Consider the following 16039-nt stretch of genomic DNA (forward strand, 5'->3'; position numbering starts at 1 on the left):
CCGCATATGTAAGCCAGACGATGAAATCAACTAGTTTCTGCTGTGACATTATTGTTCCTTCTGGTCTCTGCATCTGTAAACAACAGAGTTGCCCTAGTTTTTACAGACATACTCGGGTTTCATCCCGTTGTGTTTTACATTCCATTTTGAGGGTAAAGGGTGTTAAATATTTTGCTATAATATATTGAGATCAGAGGAGTCTTCCATAAAATGAATTCCACTGAGCTTCCCAACACCCCTGATAAGGGCCAGGCTCCCACTGTGCCATCCATCCACATACGGTTCATCTCTCTATGCATGGCTCTCCACCATCTGCTCCATCCCTCCCATCAGAATCATAGTGAGGAAGGCCTGCGTCAGCCATCACCATTTATTGTAAATCATGGTGTTCTTGCACAGCTTCTTGGGATGCTGCTGAGAAATATCATCAATATCAGTATATGACCTGACTTCTCTGTTCTTGCGACGGTCTTTCCCCTTCTGCCGATACCTTTGATTGACAGCCTGCAGTGGAACTTCTGTCATACACGTCTGCCAGTAAAGCTTAAACTCGGCACTCGTGTCATCATTTTTAGGTCCTATTTCTGCTCTGGTGGAGGGACCCTGCAAGCTGCTAAAACACAGAATCTGGAGTGGCGGCGATACGGCGAGTTAGTCTGTTGTGACACAGCTGCGCTCCTCTCTTCTTGCTTTGATGGCTGCTCGCTGAGAGCCTAATTGCGAACCCCAGAGATCGCTTTGAATGTTAAACGCCCTTCAGTCGTCTCAAACAACAGTCGCAGATGAGTTTTTCATGGAGGTGTAACCAAATCTCACATCCATGAAACATATACCTTTTTTTTTAACATCAAGGCTTTTTTAAGCTCTGAACCGAGCAGGACGCAGAATGGAGCCGTTTTATTAACACTGCGACTTTGCTGATTTCCCGTCAGCTCCAGTGAGCCGTCACATGTAAGGTATGGAAGCAGGGATCACAGTATCTCCGGAGTGGGTCCTTATCCCCGTGGCAGCGTGCTGTCCTGCGCAGAAGCTGCCCTCTGAGCAAACAAGATTACACTGATGAACAGAGGCGGCCGTGTTTACTCCCTGAGTCAAGGTACTTTGGGGGTGACTGACTGTCAGAAACGGGGAGAACTTTGGAGACGAGATGTGACTCTGAGATATCCAGAAGGGTGAACTGAAAAAAGAAAATCCAATCAGGGAGTCTGTGAACCTAAAGGTCACTGCGGGTGAAACAAGCGGGATTCAGAGCTTAACTCTATATCTTCCTAAAACACATGTGATAGGTTTTCGGAAGCAAAATAACTGCTGTTTGCAGACGACCTTGTTGGATTTGATGACTTGTTCCGACCTTGACGCTGGTGACTCTACTGAAGCACAGCTCATGGATCTGACCGGTTTAGGTCGCGCTTGGCTGTGATGCATGTTGACATATATCTGGTCGGTAACACTGAGGCGCTAAGGCGTGACAGACATCTGTGCGTCCGGGCGGCAGATTGCCATTTCTGAAATGGTTTCCATCTTGGCGGAGGATGCGTGATTCCTATCGCCGCTGTCATTTCCTGCAATGGTTTATCTGTCCACTAGAGGCGATTTGAGATCGCTACCTGAGGCGATGGCATTGTTATTCACACACATGCCTGCAGCAGCCTACAGTGGCCAGAGACCCTAAATGGTCAGTGCATGTGTAAGGAAGGTGACTGTATGGTAAACAGAGGATGTGGAGCACACGTGAGCTCCACCACTGTCATCATGACGCTCGGCTCCTGTAACCAGAGAACACAGAGGACGCCGACATGAAACATAGTCAGTGACCTATAAATGCTTCCTCAGCTATACCGAGGATTTGTATGCAGTGTGCACGTAAGCTGGGGGTGAAGACATGTCATTGATGGAGGAAAAACAGAAGCTAGGTTTCATTTTACGCTCAAGAAAATTAGGGATAAACAGTCTTAGATTTATACAAAAATAAACAGCATTTAAAAGCCCGGTCCAGTATGACACAGAGCATTTTCCATAACTATGAATGAACACATTTTGCATCGTGTGCTTTTATTCACTACATTACAGATGAGAATGGTATCGTGAAAACTGGCGTTTCGGAGAGCAAGGAAACTAAACTGGGCCAGAGGGGGGTCGTATCCATGGCGACTGCAGCAAAAGAGCCAGAAAACATATATAAGGCTACTTTAAATCGTGCGACGTATGAGGAAAACAGTGATCCTTGTTTCAGAGACAACACAGTTCAACATATTCTCTTTCATTGCTGACATTTCTACAAACGTGCATAAAAGAGCTATTTCTCCATATTCTGTTTCAAGGTGTCTACTCCATCCCACCTTCATGTTTTATGAGTCAACTAGAGTCAACATGAAGGTAGTAGGTGGACTGCCAGCGTTGAGAAGGTCACTATAGGTACAGGCTCTGTTAATAATGACCTTTGGGGTTATGAATAAAGGGCTGCATCATATGGGAGCTAAACGTACCATTCTGCATGTGCTTCTTCATCATCTAATGGAGAAACAAAACTAATTCCATGTCCAACAGTCATAGAAGGACATGCAAATCAGACAGAATGACCTTGGAAGTGCTGTTCCTGTGCATATTATTATTTGGTTTTTTTAGTTGAGAAGGGAAAGGTCAATAATCTTTTATTTCTTGAATATCACAGAGCTCATATTTAATTCAGTCTGCGTGTGGAATACAAAGTATTGTCCTTCAAAAAGTTTGAAAGGAGCCTTTCTGTTCAGATGCCACTCATGTATAAATTTAGGACATTTGCGTTAATATAAGCAATGCACTGAGGTCACATAATGCTGATGATCAAAGCTGGTCCAAGCCAGTAAAAAGCTTCACTCCGGGGGCAAAAAGCTCCTATTGACGACAGCTGCTCTCCCCTGGCTCTGAGGCTTTTACTAGCTCCCACCGCCTCGCCGCTGTTACAAAGACGGGCTGCCCTGAAAGGTGCCTGATGCTTTTTGGCCTTAGTAGATGGAGCCAAGGTGCTCCGTTTTAGCACTTGCCACATCATTTTCAAATGATGTAGAAGGTTTTTTAAAAAGTCTGGATGCAGACAGGCACAGGATTCAGTGTTAACCTGACATCTGCTGGAACAATTACACCATGGGGGGCACATGGTGCTCCAGTGTGTTTATATTCTGGACAGAAAAGCACTCAGGGACTCTGCTTACATCCCTGCATGACTCCGTTCTTGCACTGCTGCATCCCGTCCAACAAATTCAAGTGTCACTTCTGTTCACTGGAGTCAGATTAGAATTGCATATGCATAAGCAGACAGAGGTGTGAAGAAGGAGCTTAAAACAAGGTGAGGAAATGGCCATTTGTTTCTTAAAATTTAAGCACTTTGGACTTTATTTTGCTCCTCAGTTCATCTGTGTAAGGCAGCGGCTCGTGAGCTTTTCTATTCTTAGAGGAGTGAAAAACCTGACGTAGTTTTCAGAAATAACTGCACACTCTTAGGAGGCGTTGGGTTACCTAGCAACACGACAGCAAACCGACTTTACATGTTAACTAAAGAGAATTTGTGACATGGAACCAGCAGTCCCTGCTCAGCATCACGGCACAGAAGAAGAATCCTTCAGCCTCGGAAACAGACGGAATCCATGATCTCCTCTGAAGGCAGGGGACGACTGGTGAAGCTCGGTGGGCAGAAGGTCCACCGGTGTTCCTACGCTCAAAACAGACACTTAGAATTATGCTCCCATGTTCAATTTGCAAGCCACTGCAAGCCAGCGCAGCATTAAACAAGCATCTGGGTGTTTTGGCTCAGGCTACATTCAGCTGAGCAGAGAATTCTGCTCTCAGCTCCGCACCGAGGTGCAGCTACGACTGACACCGCCTCATTTCATGTCAGAACCAGACATCTTTATCCATTTGCTTGTTATAGCTTCGTTAGAGAAATGAATTTTACTTAGTGGTGTTGTAAATGTTTACAGCAGTCAAAGATATAAGGAATTATTATTATGACTTCATGCCACATAAACTCACAGCAGCGCAGCCTTGTGAGCAGCAGTTACCGAGCGTGAGCAAAGCCTCCCGACATGAGGGCAAATCAAAGAAAATTACAGCCCAAAGATGACACGCTGCTAGAAATGATTTTCATTCATCGCCTTAAGCCATCGGCTTGGCCTGGTGAGCTCTCGTATGCAACGTCACGATCAGAACAAGCATCATCAGAGGGATGAGTTGCCCCTTGTGGAATCTACAAATATTTTCCCGCCTGATGATATTTGCTAAACACACAAATGCGGGCAATTAGGACACGTTGCAGTCGGCATGTGGCAGTTAAGAGGGAGCGCGGACGCCGGGGTGGAGTCGCCCAATCAATCACTCTCCTACGAAATAATTGACTGGAGTTAGCTGTGAAGTCAACCTCAAATAACGGCTTCAAAACTAAATCATACAAATAAAAACAATGCTGAGGCTAAATAGCTGTTTGTTCTTCGGCTGCGAGCCTTCTTTATGCCGTCTTTGGATATTTACCGAGCCACAGCTTAATCCCACATGAAGGGATGAAAAAAGCACCACCCACACACTCAGAGGACTGGAAAGAGGGATTAGAACCACGGTCTATATTTCACACCCACACACACCCGCATCCGCCCATGCAAACTGTATTATTGTTTCCTCCAAACTGGGATGTTTCAGAATCAAACGCGCAAACATTCGGGACTGAAACTGAGCGGTCTTGAAAGGGCCCTGGGCTCCGGCGTCGCGATGAATCACAAGAAGCTCGTCTAGAGCTGGTTTGAGGAGCTGGCCTGCCCCAGATATTTCACATAGCTGAGGAGCAGATGAGATGTCAGCGGATCTGATCCTGTTAATATGATGTCAGCCATCTTTGCTACAGACTATTTGTTGCTTCCTGTCAATAATAGCAATGCCTTTAATGCCACATTGAAAGAAAACCAAGCTATATTATTATATCAGCTATATTAATTGAAGCCATACGTCGGTGACCTGAATAGAGTGTTTGAATATGTGAGGATACACATAGAAAAGTATGTAAACCTTAGCTTTGAGCTCTTGCACAGACAGACGGGATGTGTCTTTCATCGTGTTGTCATAGTTAGAGGAATATTTGTAGAATCTAACAGCTGAACAAAAGAATTATGACCTACGTCATCTCTCAGGTCAGGTCAACTTCAAGAGCAAGAAAACTTGCTTTTCGATTTTCTACACACCAGCAGCCGTTCCTTCTTTTGTACACCTGCCTGAGAAGAAAATGGAAAAACTGAAAAGTTCGAGGTCTGTGTGTGAAGCTAAAATACATCTGTCCATGCAGCGGGGGAAGAGTAACTCCACTCTGTTCCCTGAGTACTTTATTTTATTTTTGTTGCATTGCATACAAGCAAGCTTAATGAACGGATCATGATAATAACAACATATGAGTGTATTTTGGATTAAAGTGACATTACCCTTCCCTGCTTTGCGAATAAAACCTGCTGATTGGTAAGAATAAATAAGTTCAGACAAGCTTCTAAAAATGTGACGCTTATATTAACTAACACTAAAAGGAGGTGGAGCTCGGTTTTAGAGGGCTTTGGGGGGTTTTTCCTCTCAATAGAACGGAACAGGAAAGGTTGTTTTTTTATTTGTCATATCTCCTGCAGCCCACCGTGACCGCAATGTGTCTCAAACACTCTGGCTCACAAAGGACGGATCGACACCGGGGATCCAGAGGAATTGGGGCATTGTGGGAAATGTCCTCCCCGTGGCTATTTCCAACACACCAGGCCATCTTTCCCCATGTGTCTTCTTCTCTTAAGCTGCCCCAGAGGGAGATTTTTTCCATCTCTCTATCTCACGATGTAAGGATCATTGAGTTGCAGTGACAGAGACGGACCACCCCATCGGACAGTTACTGACCAGAGCGGCGCAGCCTTGAGCTGGCGATTCGCACCCAGATATGCTCCTGCTAACAGCTGAACGCACGCGTCATGCATAAAAGCTGCACTTTTGGTACTCTAACAAACAACAAGGTTGCACCAACTTTAGTTTAAAGCTCTGAAACCTACAAAAATACTCTGATTGACACTGTCCTCACTAAAAAGGAAGTTTTTTAGTTCATCTTGTTTCAACCTGAAAATAAAAACGGCCACCAAAAGCAACTATAATGTCGCTATCACCCATTTAACAGCGAGGAAACGGAGCGCAGGGAAGGTTCCAGGATTAAAGTGCAGTCCTGCCGTGATGGAGCCACGATGTTCCGGTTCTGTTCATCCGTTCTATTTCCATCATCGGCTCCGTATTAAGAGTCAAACCCAAAATTGCAATTAGCGCTTGTTTAAAATAAGACATCATCTGCATGCAATAATCTGCTGTTTTCTGTTGCCAGAAAAACAAAACAAGCAAACTTGTCTTTTGGCAAAGTGAAAGGTGTAAAGAGCCAATTTCCAACCGCTAAAAAAAAATTTGCTTAACAACCCTCGGCAACAGCGTTTACAGGAGGTCCTGTTGTTGGAACATCCCAGCGAGTCCTGTAACTCTGTTTTGGGACTGGATCTTATCGCTGGGTCAGCCTCTGCTGTTTAACTGACATGTAGCCTCTGTTGGTCCTGCTAGCATGTTCTCTCAGTGTAAAGCTCTTAGCTGGTGTCGTGCTGCTGAGTGCTGGATCGAGATGAAGATGCAGACACCGTCTTCGAAGGCATCACTCAGCGCAAACTATAAACTGAAATAATTCTGTCGTTATATTAATTTAAAAAGGCTAAAGGGGAAAAGTGGCCAGAATGAGTGTTTTTCTCTGAACAGATACCCACAGTTGTCATTTATCCAGCGGACAGACGACAGGAACAATTTTTAGTCACAGGGAAAAAAACAATCTGTATTCATGAGTGCATAAAAATATTCAATTATAACCTCGACGTGCTCCTACCCCCAAATACATATTCTTACTGTTACTTTCAGGATTCAGTGTAATGTATGCATTACTTTATGTCTGTTTTCGGCTACATAATCATTTTCCAGCACGCGCGCTCTCGGATAAGTGATGGCTTATATGTATATTGAAAGAGAAGGTTGTCAGCTGATATTCCTCACTTTCCTAAGTATGAGGGTAATAACATGAGGAAAGCATATTTGCCTTTCTTGAATATATGTGAGCCAAGAGAAGAATAACAACAAACTCTGAGCCGAGTAGCACTTGGATTTTTAACCCAATCACCCAGCATGAAGGGTGATTAATATGCCCACTAACGGCTGAAGAATCTCCAGATGTAAGATCAGGTATGTGCGTAAACGGCATTGGAGGTAGGAAGTGCTCAGTTCATCCATCACTAGTGACAGCTGGGACAGGAGAAGGGAGCTTCATCATCCTTGAGAGGAGTGGGTGCTCCGCTACATCAAATCAGACTGAGATAATGAGTCATCTTTGCAAATCTATTCCTGCGAGCAGCAACCAAACAAAGCCTCACCGGTGACCTTGCAGGAAAAGGACAACGTGAAGCTTTCTTTCAGCTGCCGAACCACAAATGCTTCTACCCTGAAACCCAGACTTGGCAGATAAGGCTGTCGCGTCTGGGTTCTAGTTTGAATTTGCTGTGGATTTGGGAAGGTAAAATTTTTCTGATCAGATTTTGGGGGTCGCCGGTGCAAATATAAGCTGTACATGGACTGAAGCGACACAGTTCAGTATCTAATGGAACACCTTGATCTGGCTGCTATTTCCGCTGCAGGCTGTTTAGATCAGATGGTAAATCTGCGACTGCAACTGAACAGCGTGACAGGTAACCAATAAATTAGCTGGAATCAGGCTAAATCTCTCAGCACCAAGTCAACACAGCTGTTTTCTGGTGTGAAATTTCCAACAAATCTGAAAATTGCAGCGTGTCAGGCTTCAGCTGGCCTCGTTTAAAACTTAAACTTTGATCTGTAGATACAGAAATGGTGCCATTTACACAGTTTGCTCATTTTATTCACAAGTGAATAAGGAGCAGAGACAAATAAGTAGATCAGGTATTGGAAAGGCTCATGTCATCCTCTTGACTGAATGACCACTGAACCTTCTGATCACAGCTGACTTCAGTCCATTGAATTAGCACACAGCCTCCTGTTACAGGCTCAGGGGCCATGTTGGAGCCTCAGTGGTGAATATTAGATTGCACGCCTCCAGATCCAATTAAAGGAAGCAACAGGACAATGTCTGCATCTCAAATGAGACCAGAAGCCATCAGGCATCCTGACTCCCTGTAGGATCCACTGATTTGATTGATACTGTGCGCCTGTGTCAGGGTGTAACACATGAGGGCAAGATGGCCTCTGCAGTCAACACAATTAGGCCATTATAACAAATAAGACAGTTGGGAGAAATTTAAATTTCAGATTTTATCCACAAAATGGACATACTGGAATACAGGGACAAACCAACCATAATATCACATGTGTGAGGGATTGAATAAGCGTACTTACGGCTTCTTCAGTGGTTTCGTCCAATCTTCCTTTAACAGAAATCTGAAAAGAAATATCAAACTCTCAGTGTTCATAAGTATTAAAATGCCTGGCTTTAAGCTCAACACTAAGACAAAATCATCAGACATTAAAGCCATTCAGCCCACACATTCCAGTCCCACAGCTTGATAAAATGTGATGAAATGTGTCAAGTAAGTCCATGAAGATTAAAACATCCCAGAAAATTAATTTAATGGGTCAATTCACAAACGGTAACAAAGATGTCCAGCACTAATGTGCCTGTGGCAGAACTTTAGCAGTGCTTAATCAGCAGCCTTAATAACAGTTCAGTACCAGGAAAATGATAAATCAAAGGTTGGAGCTAATAGGATGCACAGTGCAGCCTTCTAATGTCACTAAAAAGGAATTATTTTAGACACATCACAGCAAATATGCCGCTTGATCGTGTTGTAGATTTAAAAAAGACCGTCCTGAACTACTTCTCCCAGTAACAGGTGACAGAAATCCCAGTGTGGGTTACAGGCAGTAAATATGGGGAGCATCAGTAATAGCCAAGAATGGGATAACCTTTGACCTTTCTTTCCATTCAAGCAAATCTGAAGATACCAGAAATGCAAACAGGCGTCAACTCTAATTTTAAGGTCATATACCATCAACAGGCCAGTTCTGATGTGAAGGGAGTCAGACAGGAGCCCGACGGCGGGAGGAGGTGTTGCCTCTTAATTTACAGAGAGGAGCCCAATATCACACCCCGGCAGGGGGGTCGTGGCCACTGCTGCAATGTGACGAGGAAACTACACCACAAACCCCAAATATGGCCTCGCTTTAACAAAAATTAAATTCACCGGATGAGATGCGGCCAAAAATACCACCAGGCAGGATTGATTCTCGTATCACCGAGCAGAAACGTACAGGTGGAGGGAGAAAGGACACAGAACTCTGCGTCCATCGATTCCCGACGGCACAAAATCAGTAGTGGAGTCGAGCGGCTGCCTTCCAAAAGATGACGCTGCAAAAGATATAAACAGCCACTAATTAGAGCTGATATTTACCAGCAGACAGCAGGAGGGCTTTGAAAGCCAACTCTCAGCTTCCACTGCAAAGGTTTTTCATGAATGTGCAACATTCACGCGGGGTTTAAAAAAACACCTCAGCGTCTGGCCGTCAGGGTGTGTGCCGCTAAAATAGTCCCGAGTTGGTGAGCGGTTGACACCCATCACATGAGGTGGAACGGGTCTAAAGGTAGAGATTTAGCAGGTAATCTAGTGAAAGTTACAGGGAATAACCCTCCTAAACATCTGCGAGGTCTGAAAGGATCCTGATTTAATCTGTGCGTTTTCCCTTATTCCGAAAGCTCTCGTATTCAGGAGGAGCCAGCTACCATCGCTTTAATATTCCTCGCAAACGTCCATCCGGGAAGCCGGACGGAGGTGAGCTCGGACGTTATTATCATGGCAGTTTCATCGCTCTCCTGCGGGCCAGAGTCCTCCGTCTGGCCGGGCCTGTCAAATTATATCCTCTGTGGTTGCAATCAGAAAAGTTTGAGCAATATCTGAAGTTCAATTAGTGTCATTTATGATCGACCCTGAAATGGCCCCCTCCAACAGTTCAAATGCCCCCCGTTCCCATTGAATTTCACCATCTAACCATCACCGTGGTTGGAGTAACTACAGGCTCAGCACCATGATGGTATCATCCTTAATAACAACTGAGCGTCCCGCCGTTGCTTTATCTCTCCCGTAGAAAAGCCATCCAAAATTCTTCCAGCGAGACTCATATGGACCCGGAAATACAGCGGCGTGAAAAAACTGACATGATATTAAAGTCATATTGATGTTTGGATCTCAATATCTGTTCAATTAGAGGCTGAAGGGACCCATGTATGGGGAACAATGTGCAGCAGCAGGGCCACGCAGTCAAATATCCGGTCCAGAGATATTACCCCTGGGAAGCAGGAGCTGTCCTTGTTCCTCACAGGAGCCGCAGACACGACGGCCATTGTCTCCGTCCTACCAGGCAGGCAGCCTTGACGACGGCCAGTTCTGAGGCGCGCTTGATTTTTGGCTTCAAGAATTTGGCAGAAGGATGCCAGCCGGGTGGGAAGGAAACGGCCAAAAGATGAATACACCTCTGCTCTGCCAAGCCAGGACGATTGTTGTTTTAGGGAGGAAACCGCTAAATTTGTGGAACATTTTAATTGGTCAGGCAACTTGCTGCCAGCGATGAACACACAATTATAAATAAGTCCTGTTCACGGAGGTGTCCTCGTCTTTTGCTCTTTCGATAACCCGTCTGGCCCACGCGGAGATTTTCAGGGTTTAACGAGTCGCACGAATGGACCAGAACTTCACATCGCTTGAAATTCTGAATCTCAAGCAGCGCTGCGGGGCAAGATGGACGAATATTTCAAAGGTTAAAATTAAAGTTAGCGGAGCGACGAGGTCTCCTGGTGCTCGTGAGCAGAAGCCCGGGGGAGCCGTTCTAATGAGACGAGTTCTCCTCCAAGCATTTAAAGGTTTAAACTCTGCAAACCTGCAGAAGACAGGAGATTGGACAGTGTTTGAAGGATGTTCCTGATGCTGGAAAACAGCCAATTTTATAGATTCCCCTGATAAACAAACCTCTGTCACCGAGTCTTATCATTCAATTAGCTTTTTTTTGTTCTAGGCTTAGACGCTTCCCCCCTTTTTGATGGTTTAAATCCCCATCTCAGTGGAAATGGCCCAAACAAACGGGCCTTTCCACATCACTTGTGTCTGCTGCAGCTGAGACGAATAATGAAATGTTTTGTGTCTTTTTTTTTTTGGTCTCTGCTGTCAGTTTCTGCATGATCTGTTGCTCCAGTACGGCCACGCCTGTCAGTCAACATTTCTCTCCCTTGACATCAAAACATTTGATAACCAATCCACTACAGAAGCCTGAAAAGGGGAGAGGAAGGCTAGCGTGCTCAACCTACTAATTAAGCTGCCTGCAATGCTTCTTTGTCATTGGACTAAATTGCATGGCATTTAACAATAAACTCGGGGTTTTTTTGCCAGTTTTGTTAGCCGAGCAGTGGAGGGAAAACGAAACTTTGGCGTGCGGACGTGACTCATGCGTTTCCAGCGCGGTGGGATGGGCTTTTGTTTGCGTTTGTTTAGCGGGAGATCATAAGAAATGGACTTGTCACTTATGCAGATACATTTCTGGCATAAACATAAATATGTTTGAATCAAGGCTGCTACAGCCATTATTGGCGTCGTTATCATCACACGGCATCCGCAAATCAAATCTGCCTCCGTGAAGAATTTACATACGCTTCCCTGTGCAGACGCTCTGATTGCTCGCGAGGGCCCAGATTTGCTTAGAAGCACTAAAGTGGCCGTTTTAGATGTTTTTCCGAGATAGCAACAGAAAAGTGTGTTTACCTTGGAGCTGCAGACGTCCCCTCATGAGCATTTCTAAAGCTCAGCAGAGTGGAGCGGAAAGTGAGCGGTCATCATTAAATAAATGAACTAAACCCATTACGGCCAGAGTCAACCGTGTGTGCGTGCGTCTGACTGTGGCACAACGTCCGTACAAAAGTTCAGAAACTCAATGGCACATCCTTGAAGCTAGCTCTCAAATCAGTCATCTTAATAACGCTGGGATGGTCTCCCATGGTGATGATGGTGCAGCCCTGCCTCTCCACAGCTCCCTCCTTTACTTTTAAAGCCTTTGCGGGTAGTTCTACTCCGGTCGTAGCCTATTTGTGCTCAGCAGACGCAGTGAAATTGATTATTCCTGCATTCATGATGGCACCTGAGAAACACCGCTCACTCCTGCAGGACCTGCGAGGCAGGCAGGCGCTGCATGACGTGAAGCCTCGTGTGTTTTATTGGAGGAGACAACCATGACCGTGAGCGGCACGCTGCCAGGGCTGGCTGGTCACCTCTGGTCAGGATGACCCACTTAGAGCCCAACATCCATCAAACGCCGTTAACTCTGAAATGGACCATCTTAACTCTCAGCCGGTCTCCGGATATCTCCAGCAGGGCTCAGATATAAGAGACAATCTGCCTGCGAGATGCAGCGAGCTAGACCCACTTCACTGATTATATGCTTAATGGCGTCTCGGAATCTGAACCAATCCAGAAAGTGGATCTTTGAAAGTTCTCAACCCTCCCGCTCGGTCCTCTCGTGTCACACAATCAGAGTGAATGACGGCACTCGGAGTCTGCACTCTGGATAATCATGCAATCAGATCGCATTATTTGGCTTCCGCAGGTGCAAAGCGCCTGTGGAGCATTTGGTATCAGCGCTAATTTGAGTCATATTTGGCTCATGTGCTTCAGCATTTCTTTTTTCTAATACAAATACTTGTTTGATGCCTAGTTGGATGTGGGAGCTGATGTCAGTTGCAAATGTGTTAAACCAGCTAAAACTGCTTGAAAACTTTCCTTTGCGCAATATTTTTCTGGCAGACAGACACATTGATCATGTGTCACTGCCGCCACATCATCCATGTTGTGGCATTAAAGGTCTTTTGGATTTTGGAGCTGCGGTTAAAAAAAAAGAAGAAAAAAGTCATTTTGTTTCTGCAAACAAGGAACGCTTTCTGACGTAGAGAACATGGGCATTGTGAGCGCACGCAGATGGCACATGAATATCAAGTTGAGAGGGAGAAAAAAAGACCTCGCTGAGTCTTTTTGGCCGGTGCCTTCACCGGCCCCGTTTCAACGGTTGCTTGGCAACACTCGTTGAAGCTCTCTGCCGATCCAGTCAGATAAATGGGAAGTAAACTTAGTTTTGCTCAAAGGCAATTAGACCTCTTTAAGACGAGTTGGATGACAAATGCCAACATCAGACACACCCCACTTGATTTTCACACGCATGTTGGCGTGGGTTTACAGCGCCCCCTAGAGCTGCTCCAGAGGGCGCGTGACTGCGAAGGGTCTTGACTGGTCAAAAATGATGAGTGCAAATATGGCTACAGCACTCAAATCGACGCAGATCCTCTCTCCCTCTCCATTATTTACATCTACACTTCCAATGATAATTAGATAGTCTTCTCATTTGAAGGCTGGGGGGGGAGTAAATGGCCAATAATCCTTTAAGGGCGTGTTCGTCCCTGTTAAATGTTGGATCACGACCACAGCTGTAGATCGAATCCATGGATGCAGTTCTGGGTGTCCTGCAGCGAAGACGGAGGGAAAAACTCATTTGATTTCCAGATTTCTTTAGTCTACGGGCTGGTTTAATGAGCCCATACGCAATTTCTACACAATATCAGTTGTTGCATGTGGATTAGCTGCTTTCTGCTTGATTTGTATATATTTTCCCACAAGATATGGCAGAAATGGACAGTACATAACAATTATATAATCAATATTCTTCACCAGCAACGTTATTGTGATGTGTGTTCTCCACCTTAGAACCTTCTCAGCAACATTAAACCCTCCAGACGAGGTCGAGGGTGTTTATGTGCTGCTTGTCTGAGCATCGTCTGTGCACATTCATGTCTCATGTTTGATCCCGCAGTGAGCTGGAGAAGGTTTTGATCAATAAACCGAATGCTCCCTTCTGTGACAGAGCTTAATACTCAGAATCCATGTCTGCATTAGTATTAGCATCTCCTTTTGTGCAACTCTTTCCCTCGAATTGCTCAGCTTAACAGTTTTTTTTCACATATTTTCTGAGCAGACAGCGACGGTGCTTTCGTCATCCTGACTAATTTTTGCTCTGCCGTCAGTATGAAAACTGATAAACACGGGTCCTCTTGTACGTCAAGACATCAAGCCAGAAACACATGCGTGGAAAAACAACATCATCGAGCAGACCCATGAATTACGCTGTTTTAATTGAGTTTGTCTGATGAGAGCATGGTTTGAAAGGGACATGTAGCTGGTAGCAAAAGACAACGGAATTAAATTAACCCACTCAAAGACAGTAATCCGTCCCTAAAAATGAGTTGCTGTAACAAATGTGACGATCTGCCTTCAGAAAATGTCCCTCATGGATGTTCCAATTTGATAAAAACAAAAAACTAAAGTCTACAAAGGGGATTAATTAAAAAATGAGCCTGCCTAAAACACTGGAGGAAAATACAGAGATTCTACTGCAAACAAAACTCATTCAAAGACACTCTTGCTAGCTTCAGACAGACATTTTTCCTAATGATTGAGAGACGTTATGGTTAGTGCCCTAAAAAAATAAATAAAGCTTTTTATTAGAGAGTGACGGGGTCGTAGCTAACCGGCGATAGCATCTTTCTAAACAGTTCGCCACATAGCCACATTCTCTGTTCTGACACGCCTTTTGTACCCTTTAATGTTCCATCAGAAATCAAAGCACCTGGCAAATCAAAAGTAACAGAATGTCTGAGAACCCCGAAAGCTCCGGAGACGTTTCAAACATCCTGGGAAAGATCGGTGTTAAACGTGAATGACCTGAGTTACGACTTAATGAGATGAAATCAATGTCAGCGCTGTATCAATGGATGCCTTTTGATGTGTTTTGATGTATGAAAAGAGCAGTACTCTGAATCATCAAGACAAAGCTGTCACTTCAGACAGAAATCTAAACATTATAAAAAAAACAGAGTCATGGATATCTAATGGATGTCTTGGCTAAACAAAGCATCACCTCCGTGATATCTCCGGTAAAGGCAGTCAAATGGGCTGGACTGCTGTCACACTGCGTGTTCCGTGAGCTGACTTGTTTTTGTTGTAGCAGGAGAGAGTTGAGCCCTCCAGCTCATATCCATTAGCCATAATTAACAGTGCAAAAGCACATAGGCAGAGCCTTTGGAACGCAGACTGGGTCACATTAACTACTCTCCCGTCAAGCCGATTTTAAGGACAGGAGGATGAAAAGAAGACTGCAATGCTACAGTTTATGGTGCGAACAAACCCACCAGTGCTTCTTTTTCTTCTAATGCTGGTGTTTAATCGCATTCGTGATTTGCAACTTCCTAATAATAACGCAGCCAATCAAAACCTGTAAATAACCACATTAAAGTAATCAGCTGCCATTCAGCAGTGGAAAATATTGATTAGCAAAGCCTCTTGGAAGCCCAAAGTTAATTCAGTGATTCTATTCTCCTTTGAACAGAAATTGCGCAAGCACTTGCTAACAAACATGGTGATTAAATCGTTATATTATATAACAGCGAAATGAAATGTCAACCATCTGTCACGATAAAAGCTCTCAAAGACGTAGATGGGTGTTTGACCTTCAGGCTCCAGCAGAGATGCAACAGAAGTTTGTTATAAGAAACACAAACCATTTATATCATTTCAAAACCTGTATTCTAGCTAGTATATGACATTTAACACCAGAATTTAATGACATTTTTGTCTTTTAAGTCCAAATTGTGTTGTTTTTTCACACTTAAATGATGAACAAATGCCTGTTTATTGCTATAACAACTTGCTAACTCATTTATTTCAATATATTATGATCATATCTTTTAAGTATCGACAGACTCTAACACATAAACAAAGAAAAACACATTGTGAATGACACAATGGGGGATCTAGATTTGTTAGATGACAAAAATGCGCTGGCTTTATTATCATGGCCGGTATATTTAGATGCTAATTTAGCAGTAGGATATTGGATTGCATCTGCTTGGGTGTCATATTGTGCA

General features: G+C 44.3%; 1 protein-coding gene across 3 annotated transcripts in view; it reads right to left on the reverse strand.

Annotated features, from left to right (window-relative positions):
- Positions 1–16039, reverse strand: part of syt1a (synaptotagmin Ia) — an 85478-nt gene that overhangs the window by 51653 nt on the left and 17786 nt on the right. For all 3 annotated transcript variants that reach the window (XM_057023116.1, XM_057023118.1, XM_057023115.1), the window contains exon 2: positions 8431–8472. The gene's annotated coding sequence lies outside the window, so the exon portion shown is untranslated. The remainder of the gene's footprint in view (positions 1–8430; positions 8473–16039) is intronic.

This window comes from Takifugu flavidus, chromosome 22 (assembly GCF_003711565.1).
Source record: "Takifugu flavidus isolate HTHZ2018 chromosome 22, ASM371156v2, whole genome shotgun sequence".
Lineage (NCBI taxonomy): Eukaryota > Metazoa > Chordata > Actinopteri > Tetraodontiformes > Tetraodontidae > Takifugu > Takifugu flavidus.